This window comes from Populus nigra, chromosome 16 (genome assembly GCF_951802175.1).
Source record: "Populus nigra chromosome 16, ddPopNigr1.1, whole genome shotgun sequence".
Lineage (NCBI taxonomy): Eukaryota > Viridiplantae > Streptophyta > Magnoliopsida > Malpighiales > Salicaceae > Populus > Populus nigra.
Window position 1 is genome coordinate 12,771,432 of NC_084867.1, and position 11,329 is coordinate 12,782,760.

Below are 11,329 nucleotides of genomic sequence, written 5' to 3' on the forward strand. Positions count from 1 at the left end.
TGATCAAGATCAATTTGAGTTAACTTATAAAAATCACACTCCAGTTCTTAAACACGACCAGTTCGTAAACACGACTACAATAAAGTAGTCTTGGCTGAGCAAGATGTGCCTTTTTTTATATATATATTCTCGTTGGAGCTTAATTGGACCTTAATAACGACATTTAAACAAGTCGCGCTTCTGAAGCGCAACAACTTAGCATGTAGCCTCCTCAATGATAATCATTTTACTCAACTGGTCGATCAATTTGATTCAGATGTATGAACCAATTGACTATTTCATATAAAACCATAATTTTTATGCATCTTTTCTTTCAAATATATGTCAATAATGTAGTTAGACTTGCAATAACTAATGCTTTTATCAATCATATGGGGGTCTGTCATAACTAGATAAGAATCTACCCTAAACATATTACATGAATGACCTAGAAGAAGTATTTACGGATTAGTGAGATCGGTCAAGGCCCAAAAAGAGGTCTGGTTGCGCCAAACTAGAATGATGACTAAAAAAAATCATAACTTTTGATTCGACCATTGGATCACACTCAATTTTGTACAAGAGTTTTCAGATTTTATTTTGACAGTTTTGTGATTTTTCTTGTTATTTTTATAATTAGTTGACGGGTTTAACTGATCATTATGAACCAAGCAATTGATTAATTCTGAATTTAATTAATGTTATGTTTTAAAAATGCAATATTAAATTAAATGTCATAATTTAGAATTACAACATTCAAATCTTTGCTATTCCGCGAAATTATTATTTTTTTGCCGCTAAGTCAATATTCGCCGTTTGTGTGCTAATTACCCCATTTGTTCAATATTTTCCGCTCCATTAGGGACACTAGGTGATGGGACTTGGGAGAAGTTACAGGCTTGTCGGTGGTGGATTTGGATTATATGTCTCACAGTGATGAAGTTTTTTGAGTAAATGAATTTCTCGATCTCGAACAAAGATTTATTTATTTATTATTCCTTCTCTTCTTTTCTTATATTAATATTATAATTTTTGTTTTGATTATTTTTTTTTTCATTTTTTACTTTGTTAGGGTCACATCGAATTTGAAGCGCTACATAAAGCCTACTGGCTCTACCGTTGAGCTACTGGGAAACAACACAGCACAAGATTCGATCTTGTAGAATTCAATTTTCGTTTTTAAACCATGATCAATATGCCTCAAAGTTTGCTTCATCACTCCCCCCCCCCCCCCCCCCCCCCCACATAAGGCTACCAAGTAAATTATTTTTTAAAATTGACTAAAACACAAGGGCAAGCTACCATGTTAAACTGACCACTTGGTTTTTGTTTTAGAAAACAAGTTGTTATCAGTCCTTTGAAAATAACGACTGTCAGAATTTAAAACGTGTTTAGAAGCTTATTTGAGAGCGTGGGAGGTGTTCCATTTTAAAGTGTTTGTTCGATATAATTGAGTTTTAGCCTGTTTTTTTTATCAAAATTTAAAATTGTTTTTTTGCTTTAAATTAATCTTTTTAGTATTTTTGGATCATTTTTATATGTTGATGTCAAAAATAAAATTTAAAAAATAAAAAGAAAATTATTTTAAAATATTTTCAAATAAAAAAAACTTTAAAAACCAACCATTAATACACTATCAAACACCCCCGAAATTGCCGGACATGAAGAGATCCACTCATTTTTGCACCTGACTATTTCCTTCACAAAACACAGGCTAAAATCTTTGCAATCCCAGGTTCTACACGCATCAAAGTTCGAATGTCACAATCTGCAATGCTATTCCTATATATGATCGTAGTAATTCCAAATTTTCTTTCCATAGAAACCTCTTAATCTATTATTAATCTATTATTTACACATACATACATACATACATACATACATACATAAAAGTGTATCACATCGTGGAGCTTGTGAACACATGCATCCTATTATATATTATTTAAAGATTAGAATCTTAGATGGGGTGGTATGAAAACATTTTTTATTTTTTAAATGCATAATTTAAAATGTGGAAGGTCTCGTCAAGACACTAGTAATGAAAACAAGTTTAGATTTGATAAACGAAAGTTGATCGAAAAAGATTTTTATCATAAGAAAATACTAGAAGTAGACGATTATTTTTAGGAAGGAGAGAGATTTTAAAAACAGTGAGGTGAATTTCTGGACCATACATGGATTTGGGTTTAGAATATTAGATCGTGGAAATAGATACTAACAAACAACATATCTCCCATCATTGTTTGAACTTTGTACCACCTAGCTAGTTCCTTGAAAACTCTTTAGCATCCAGATCATCATGAATATTTTTCTTTCCAAGAGTTCTAGCTGTTAAAATAATTCAATTAACACAAATAAAATATGAACATGAAAGAGAAGGAGGCTAGAATTCTCCTTTGTAATTATTTGTGAAAAGTACATCATTTAACCTAAATACAAAGAGCTTATATATAGGTTAAGCTAAAAATATTATTCTACTCTTAATAAATAAAACAAGATAAATGTATTATTTAACATCTCTCCTCAAACTCACGATGCGGCAGCTACAAGCATCGAGAGTTTGCCAACTAGAAAACGAAAACAAAAAATGGAATGCGACTTGGTAAAGAAATCTACAATCTACAAGGAAGAAGGAACAAAAAGCAAAGTAATGGTGTCATGCTTGAGATGATGACGAGTAAGATGACAATCAATCTCAATGTGCTTAGTTCGTTCATGAAAAACCGAGTTATAAGCAATTTGAATAGAACTTTGATTGTCACAATACATAGGAGTAGGATGAGAGAGTGAAACTCCCATATCCTCAAGTAACCAACGTAACCAAATAATCTCTTTAATAGTAGATGCTATAGCACGATATTTTGCTTCAATTGAGGATTGAGAAACAATAGATTGTTTCTTGCTCTTCCAAGAAATAAGAGAATCACCTAAAAAGATACAAAAACCAGTAACCGATTTGCGATCTGTGGGATCACTACCATGATTGTCGCACGTGTGCGGCGTCGCGGCAATCGTCCACCCTCACTCATCAGGTGTGGTCTGTCTATCTTGGCAAATATGGAGAGACAAGGAGTTCTTGTCTTTTTATCAGTGGAAAAAAGGAATGGGAGTCGCCACCTAGTATTTTAGTCACTAGGAACCCTAACTGGTCTCAGATATCAGGTACAAAGACTGGTTGTGTAAAGGGAATGTATTAGCACCCCAAATACGCCCTACCTAATGTAAGCTGCATTGTTTTATTGTCTGATAAAAATCTAGGGTCTTGTCATGTTTTTTTAATTGTTGGTCCGTCTATGGTTCAAGAAAAATCCCCCGTGGTAAGGAGGTCCTTATCTTATCGGGTAAAGCCTAACCGTTCTAATGTCTATAAAAGAACTACCTTTTGAATATCGGGAATACATTTTACGTATAAATTCGTAATCTCAGACATTAAAACTAAACAAAATATTTTTTTGGATTTTTTGAAATATTGGTCAAGTTCTTATGACTTTAATAAACTGGTTATTAAAGCCAAAATGCATGCTAAAACATTTTTTTTGAAGTTTTCTTTGTTGTATGAAAACAATATGAGTTTTTTTTAGCTTTGAGAGACTTGGCCGTATGCATGAAAACAAAAACATGCCTTTTTTTTTGTTTTTCAGTGTTTTGATGAAAATCGGGTATTTTAATACCAGATTTGTATCTTTATGGCATAAAATACAAACCGGTATTAATCAAAATTCCGTAACAAAATACGTGGGGAAATCACAAAATTTTTCAAAATTATTTTATTTTGAAATTTTTTGAAAACTGGGCCAGACCCGGCCCACAAAAATCTGGGCCGAATCCCACTGCTGCATGAACAGCGGGGAAGAAGAAGAAGAAGAAGAAGAAGAAGGGGGGAGGAAGGCTGACCTGCGATGGCGGTGGTCTGGCCGGCGTGAAGGGCAACGTGGGGCCAGCGGTGGTGGCAGACTGTGGTTGAGGCGGCGGTCTTTCTTCTTCTCCCCTCTACTTCGTTGTGCTGTTTTCTTCCTCTGTTTTTTGTTCTCTCTGTCAACAAGGTTTCTTCCCTCTCTGCAGTGGATGTGTGGCCTCCCTCCTGTTCGTAGTGGATCACAGTGGCGGGGGAGAGGCACGGCGGCAGCTGCTGCGGTTTTTTCTTCTTCCCCATGTGTGTTGCCTCTGTCAACAACGTCCTCCTCTCTCTGCCGTGGCTTTGCTGCTGACAGCTCACGGTGTTGGTGGCAATAGGGGAACTGGGGGAGCTGCTTGGCCGGTGGTTCTCCTTCCCTTCTTAGTGTTGCCTCTGTTTCTGGCCTTCTTTGTTCCTCTTATCTGTCTTTAAAATCTTCTTCCCCACCCCCGGTTTGTTTTCCTTCTCTATTCGGTTCCGTATCTTCCCTCTCTGTCACTGCTCTGCTCCTCTCTTCTTCCCCCCTTCTCTTCCTTTTTTCTTCTATTTTGCCCGAGCTTCACTCCTCTCAAAAACAAACTCTCCCCTCTGTTTTCTGTTCTCCTGTAAACCCCCCTGTCTTCTTTCTCAAATCGTTCCTCCCTTCTCTATTTTTTTCTTCTTCTTCCCTCTCTGTTCTGTTTGGTTTTCCCCTTCTCTCTCTCACATTCGTCCCCCCTCCTGTTTTCTGTTCTCCCCCCTGTATTTATAGGCAACCGGGGGAGAGGTTCACCATACCCTGTCCAAGTGCAAGGCATGGTGGCGTGGGAGTTGCAGGGCATGACCTTTCTCTTCCTTCGTCGTGGTGGCAGGGCATGCGGGTATGGGTGGTGTCAGTGAGTGATCAAGTCGGGGGGAAGAGTGAAAGCGGGAAAAATGATTTAAAATCTTCTTCTTCCCTGCCTCTGCATGCGCAGGGAAGAAGGAGAACAGTGTCGTTCAAAACAGCACTATTTTAGTGTTCTGTTTTTTTTTTTAAGAAAAGAAAATGTAATTCGGAAGAACGCAAAAATGAGTTATGACAATGATCAGCATCAGAGTATGCACGCAGCTCTAAGGAAGAGGTGGATGAAAGTAAAAGATGACTCTGAAAGACTGTACTCCGAAGATATTGTAAAATATGAAGAACTATGGAGAGTTGTTAAATTCTGACTTCTCACTCTATTTCATAATGAATTGTTGAATATATACAGCATCTAAATATCTATATTAGGACAGCTATTAACTACACATAAATAGGTATTATTGCTAGGTTCTGATTTATAGGAAAGGATATCTGACTTTCTATTTTTACTCCCAACAAATCAGCTTCAAATCTGCCTTAATTACTTCAGAATCTTCAACACTCCCCCTCAAGCTGGATGGAAGAGATCTTTCATTCCCAGCTTGTCCAAGGTGTTTTTGAACATAGGATTCTGAACACCTTTAGCAAGTATATCAGCAAGTTGTTCCCCGGTAGGCACATAAGGAGTGCATATCAATCCACTCTCTAACTTTTCTTTGATGAAATGTCTATCTACCTCCACATGTTTAGTTATATCATGTTGTACTGGATTGTGTGCTATTGCAATGGCAGACTTATTGTCACAATACAACTTCATTGGTTCATCCCACTTGATTCTTAAATCTTCTAGGATAATCTTCATCCATAGCAACTCACAAATTCCAAGGGCCATTGATCTGAATTCTGCTTCTGCACTTGATCTTGACACAACACTTTGTTTTTTGCTTCTCCATGTCACAAGATTTCCTCCCAGTAGAGTACAATATCCTGATGTTGATCTTCTATCTGTTAATGCACCAGCATAGTCTGCATCCGTATAGCATTCAATGTTCAAATTCCCATGATTTCTATACAAAATTCCTTTTCCAGGAGTAGACTTCAAGTATCTGAGAAGTCTATACACTGCTTGTAGATGTGAATCTTTCGGGTTGTGCATAAATTGACTCACCACACTTACGGCATAAGCAATGTCTGGACGAGTGTGAGCTAAGTAGATCAACTTACCAACTAACCTTTGGTATTGACCCTTGTCAGTTGTAGCTCCTTCCTCATCATTCTCAAGTCTGTGCTTTAGATCAATAGGTGTTTCACATGGTCTACAGTCAACCATTCCTGTTTCCTTTAGAAGGTCAAGAATATACTTCTGTTGAGAGATAAAAATCCCCTTTTCTGAATGTGCCACTTCTATGCCAAGAAAGTATTTCAACTTCCCCAATTCCTTAATTTCAAATTCTGCTGAAAGTCTCTTTCTCAACTTATCTCTTTCCACAAAGTCATCACCTGTTATTATAATGTCATCAACATAAACAATCAGAATAGTAACTCCCCCTAAACTGGAGTGTTTGATGAACAAAGTATGATCTCCTTGGCTTTGCTGAAAAACCATGGCTTTGGTGAACCTTTCAAACCAGGCTCTAGGAGACTGTTTTAAGCCATAAAGTGCCTTCTTTAGTCTGCAGACCTGGTTGGGAAGAAGGGAGTGACTGAATCCTGGTGGTGGATCCATATAAACTTCTTCTTCCAACTCTCCATGTAAGAAGGCATTCTTAACATCATATTGCTGCATACACCATCCAAGATTAGCAGATAAAGAAAACAGAATTCGAATGGTGTTCATCTTAGCAACTGGAGCAAATGTCTCTTGATAGTCTATACCAAATGTTTGTGTAAATCCTTTTGCAACTAGCCTGGCTTTATACCTTTCTAGGCTGCCATCAGCTTTATATTTCAGGGCATAAACCCACTTACACCCTACTGTTTTCTTCTCTTTTGGTAACTCAACTATTTCCCATGTTTGATTCCTCTCTAGTGCATTCATCTCTTCTCTCATGGCAGTTTTCCAATTCTCATTTCCTAGAGCCTCATATAAGTTTTTGGGGATAGGTATGGTGTTTATTTTTGAGAGAAAGGCTTTGTGTGATGGTGAGAACTTTTGAAATGACATAAAATTAGCTATAGGATATAAGGGATTCTTAGTGCATTCTCTTCTTCCTTTTCTAATAGCAATTGGCTGATCAAGGTCAGGAATAGGTAGAGATGAATGAGAAAGTTCATTACCTTGCTCTGGTTCGGATTCTTGGGCTTGCAAGAGAGTCAAATCAGGTTGTATCCTTCTTCTATATACCTGAAGAGGTCTGTCAGCAGTAGTTTCTCCCTGCAGAGTAGTATTTGGAGACTCACAGGATGGTGAAATGGGAGATGATTGTTGCCTAGATGGGATTTGGAATGAAAAAATATCAAAGTCATTGTTAGTCTTATCTTCTGTTTCTGTGTTGTTTTCCTCTCCCTGAAGAGAAGATTTGTTGAAGAAAGACTGATTTTTATTAAAACTTACATCCTTTGACACAAGAAATCTCTTTGAAGATGGATGATAACATTTGTAACCTTTTTGTGTGATAGAATATCCTATGAAAACACACTTAAGAGCTCTAGCATCAAGTTTGTCTCGTTGATGTTTATGAATGTGAACATAGGTGACACACCCAAAGATCCTTGGGGGAATTTTAGAATAAAAATTATTCTTTGGAAAGAATTCTGACAAATAGTTTAAAGGACTTTTGAAACCAATAACTCTTGAAGGTATTCGATTTATCAAATACATAGAGGTTAAAACTGCTTCTCCCCAATAATTTTTTGGAACTTGATGGTGGAAAAGTAGAGCTCGAGTAGTCTCAAGGAGATGTCTATTTTTTCTTTCTGCCAACCCATTTTGTCGGGGAGTATTAACACAAGATGATTGATGAATAATCCCTTCTTTTTCAAAGTATGATGATAAAATCTGATTAAAGTAGTCCCTAGCATTGTCGCAGCCTCGCGAGCGGAGCGCGGCGATCCTATGATCCTCGATTGATTTCAGAGTCTTTTGTTTTGATTGTGGATAAAGGGAGTCGCCACCTAGTATTATGGTCACTAGGAAACCTAACTGGTCTTTCAGAGATTCTAAGGCAAGGGACTGGTTGCGTAAAGGGAAGGTATTAGCACCCCTAGTACGCCCTACCTAAGGTAAGCTGCTTGGTGTTAATTTGGTTTGTCTTATAATTGCTATGGTGTTGGTGTTTTTCTAATCCCATCAATTTTCCTAGGTTTGATTCAAACTAAATTTATTAAGATAGAAATCCAAGGAGATTCCATGTGCCTTAAAAACTCATTTTCCCCTTAGTATTTCATACTCTTACGGCTCGTAAACCGCGGAGTAAAAAAATTGAAATGTCCTCGATTACAATCAAGGCTTCTTTCAAGGATGTGTAATGACTTATTATTCCTAGAAAAATATTTTGGATATTAACCACTTTGGGTTTCTTTATCCAAACATTAACGGTGAATAATAACAAGTTATTCCCAATAATATTTTGGATATTCATCCCTTTGGGGTTTCTTTATCCAAACATTAACGGTGAATAATAACAAGTTATTCCCAATAATATTTTGGATATTCATCCCTTTGAGGTTTCTTTATCCAAACATTAACGGTGAATAATAGATGAATTCCCCCCAAAAATAAGATTTTTATATTTTTTGGAATATTGGCCAATACCCTTTGGAGTTTTCCAAACATGTTGTAAAATCCATAAATGCAAGAAAACAATTTTTTTGTTGTGTTTAAGAAATCCATGCGAAAACACATTTTCAAAACTTCGAATATTTTTTGTTTATAAAAAAAGTTCAAAATATGTTAGGGTATTGGCCGTATGCAACACACAAAAAAAACATTTTTTGTATTTGGTCCAAATCATAAGCATCGCAATTTAACGCAAACATTACGATAAAAAATAGCAAGCCCTCATATATATTGTAAGATTTACAAAAAAACTTAAAAAAACTCATAAAAACCCATTCAAAAGCCAACTAACTTAAAATGCTATAACTGGAAAATGAATACTTCTGTATGCGCAAAGGGGGCCAAGGTTCTGACACCAAAGTTTGAGCTAAAAAAAACTGATGCAGTGCAGCCATACTAATTTCATGCGAAAGGAGAAGAACCTGGGCACCATGCTTTATTCCCCGTATGTTAAAGACTAAGACTAAAGAAATAAATGGCAGCTAACAAGTTCTTGAAAAGAACGAACAGCAAACCCCAAATATACATATGGCAAAGAAGAAGAAAAAACTGAGGCTCATACCTGCTGATATGACCTGTTTTAAATGTAGAAGATGACGTGCAAGCTGATGGACAGAGCTTCTGCCTTCTCGCCTCAAGCATCCACTAGGTAGCAGCCTTCTGATTCTTTCTCTTCACTCTTCCAGGACCGCCACCTCCAAGTGGACTTATGAGAGAAAAATCAATGTGTTTCTGGGAGTCAAACATGTTCATCCTGCGGAGAAAGGCTTCACCTTCGAAAATTCAGCGTTGGTTCTTCTCATCCAGGGTGAGAAACATTCTTGCAGCCTTACGGATGCGGCTCAGGGACGCCGTGTCCTCAAGAGAGCAGAGTGAGCGGAGACCAGCAGGGCAAAAGGTCTATGTTGATGAGAGGGAGAGGGGACAGTGTCCGGCCAGAGAGAGAGATCTCTTTTTTCTTTTTAAAATCAGGGGGTGGCTGCTTCGTTTTTTTAAAAAGATGAGAAGGGGGGAGGGCTATGGCTTCTTTGCTAGAGAGGATAGGTTTAGGTTTTTCTTTGTGTTTTCTCTCTTTTCTGAAAAATTACCTCATTCTCAATATTTTTCTCACTGATTATTATGGCTGGAGGTTTATTTATATAGAAAATCTCTACACGTGCTATTCAAGGAAATATTACAATAATTATTGCAGAGATTGTTTTCTATAACCAGCACCAACAAATCCTATATATATGGTATTTTATATTGCAGTGATTATTTTCCATAACCAGCACGAATCAAATCATATATATATATATATATATATATATGGTATTTTATATTGCAGTAATTATATATGATTCATTAATTATCTCCTTGACATATTGCTTCCTTAATATTAGCCTTGATGCTTTATGTTATCGTCACATGTAAACCCTTATTATTATTTTTTATTTATTATTTTATTTGAAAATTTATCAAAATATAGGTCAAAAATTGGGTAGCAACAGATGCCCCCTCTTTACAATGCTTACGAAGCAAAACTCCTCAATGTTTTGCATAGTAAGTGTCGCGGGGTGCGCGACGTCGCGGCGATCGTCCACCCTCAGGTGTTGTGATGGGGGGTATATCTGGTAAATATGGAGAGACAAGGAGTTCTTTGTCTCTTAGCAATAAAAATGGTGTGGGAGTCGCCACCTAGTATTTTGGTCACTAGGAACCCTAACTGGTCTCAGAGATCGGGCACGGGGACTGGTTGCGTAAAGGGAAGGTATTAGCACCCCAAATACGTCCTACCTAAGGTAAGCTGCTTTGTTTGTTTGTCTGATAAAATTCAAGGTCTCGTTGTGTTTCCTAGTTGTTGGGTCGTCCATGGTTCAAGAAAAGTCCTCCTCAATAAGGAGGTCCTTATCTTATCGGGTAAAAAACCTAACCGTTCTAATGTCTATGTATGTTGGTCCGTCTATGGTTCAAGAAAAGTCCTCCTCAATAAGGAGGTCCTTATCTTATCGGGTAAAACCTAACCGTTCTAATGTCTATGTAAAAAAAGCTATATTTTTAATATCAGGAATACATTTTACGTATAAATTCTTAATCCCAAATACTAAAAGAAGACAAAAAGATTTTTTTAGAATTTTTGAAATATTGGCCTAGTTCTCATGGCTTGAATAAACTGGTTATTAAAGCCAAAATGCATGCTAATACATATATCGTTTTGAAATTTTCTTTGTTGTATGAAAAATATGATGTTGTGATATTTATATATATATATTGGAGAGACTAGGCCGTATGCATGAAAACAAAACATTTTTTTTTTGTAATTATGTATTTTTTGATGTTTTGACGCAAATCGGGTATTTTAATACTGGGTTTGTATTCTTACAGTATAAAAATATAACCAAATATTAATCCACTTTGATAAAAAAATGCAGAAAAATCAACAATATTTTTAAAAATATTTAGAAAATTTTTGAAAGCTAAAGACATTTTTATTTTGCAAATCTTTGATTTTTTTATGAAAACCGGGTATTTTAAAACCGAATTTATATTTCTATAACATAAAAATACAAACCAAAATTGATCAAAATACAATAATAAAATTACAGAAAAATCACATATTTTTTGAAATAATTTTTGAAGAATTTACGTAATTTTTTTTTATATATATATATCTATATATAAATAATCTAAAACAAAATAATATATAATATATAATATATAATATTAAATGGGCTGGGCTGGTCCGGCCCAACCAACTGGGCTGGGCCGGACTCAGCCCAAAGGTGTTTGGGCCGATTTCGGCCCAAAAAATGGATTGGGCCGATCTCGGCCCAAAAAAGAAAAAAAAACTAATGCTGCCTTCTGGGCCAGGCCC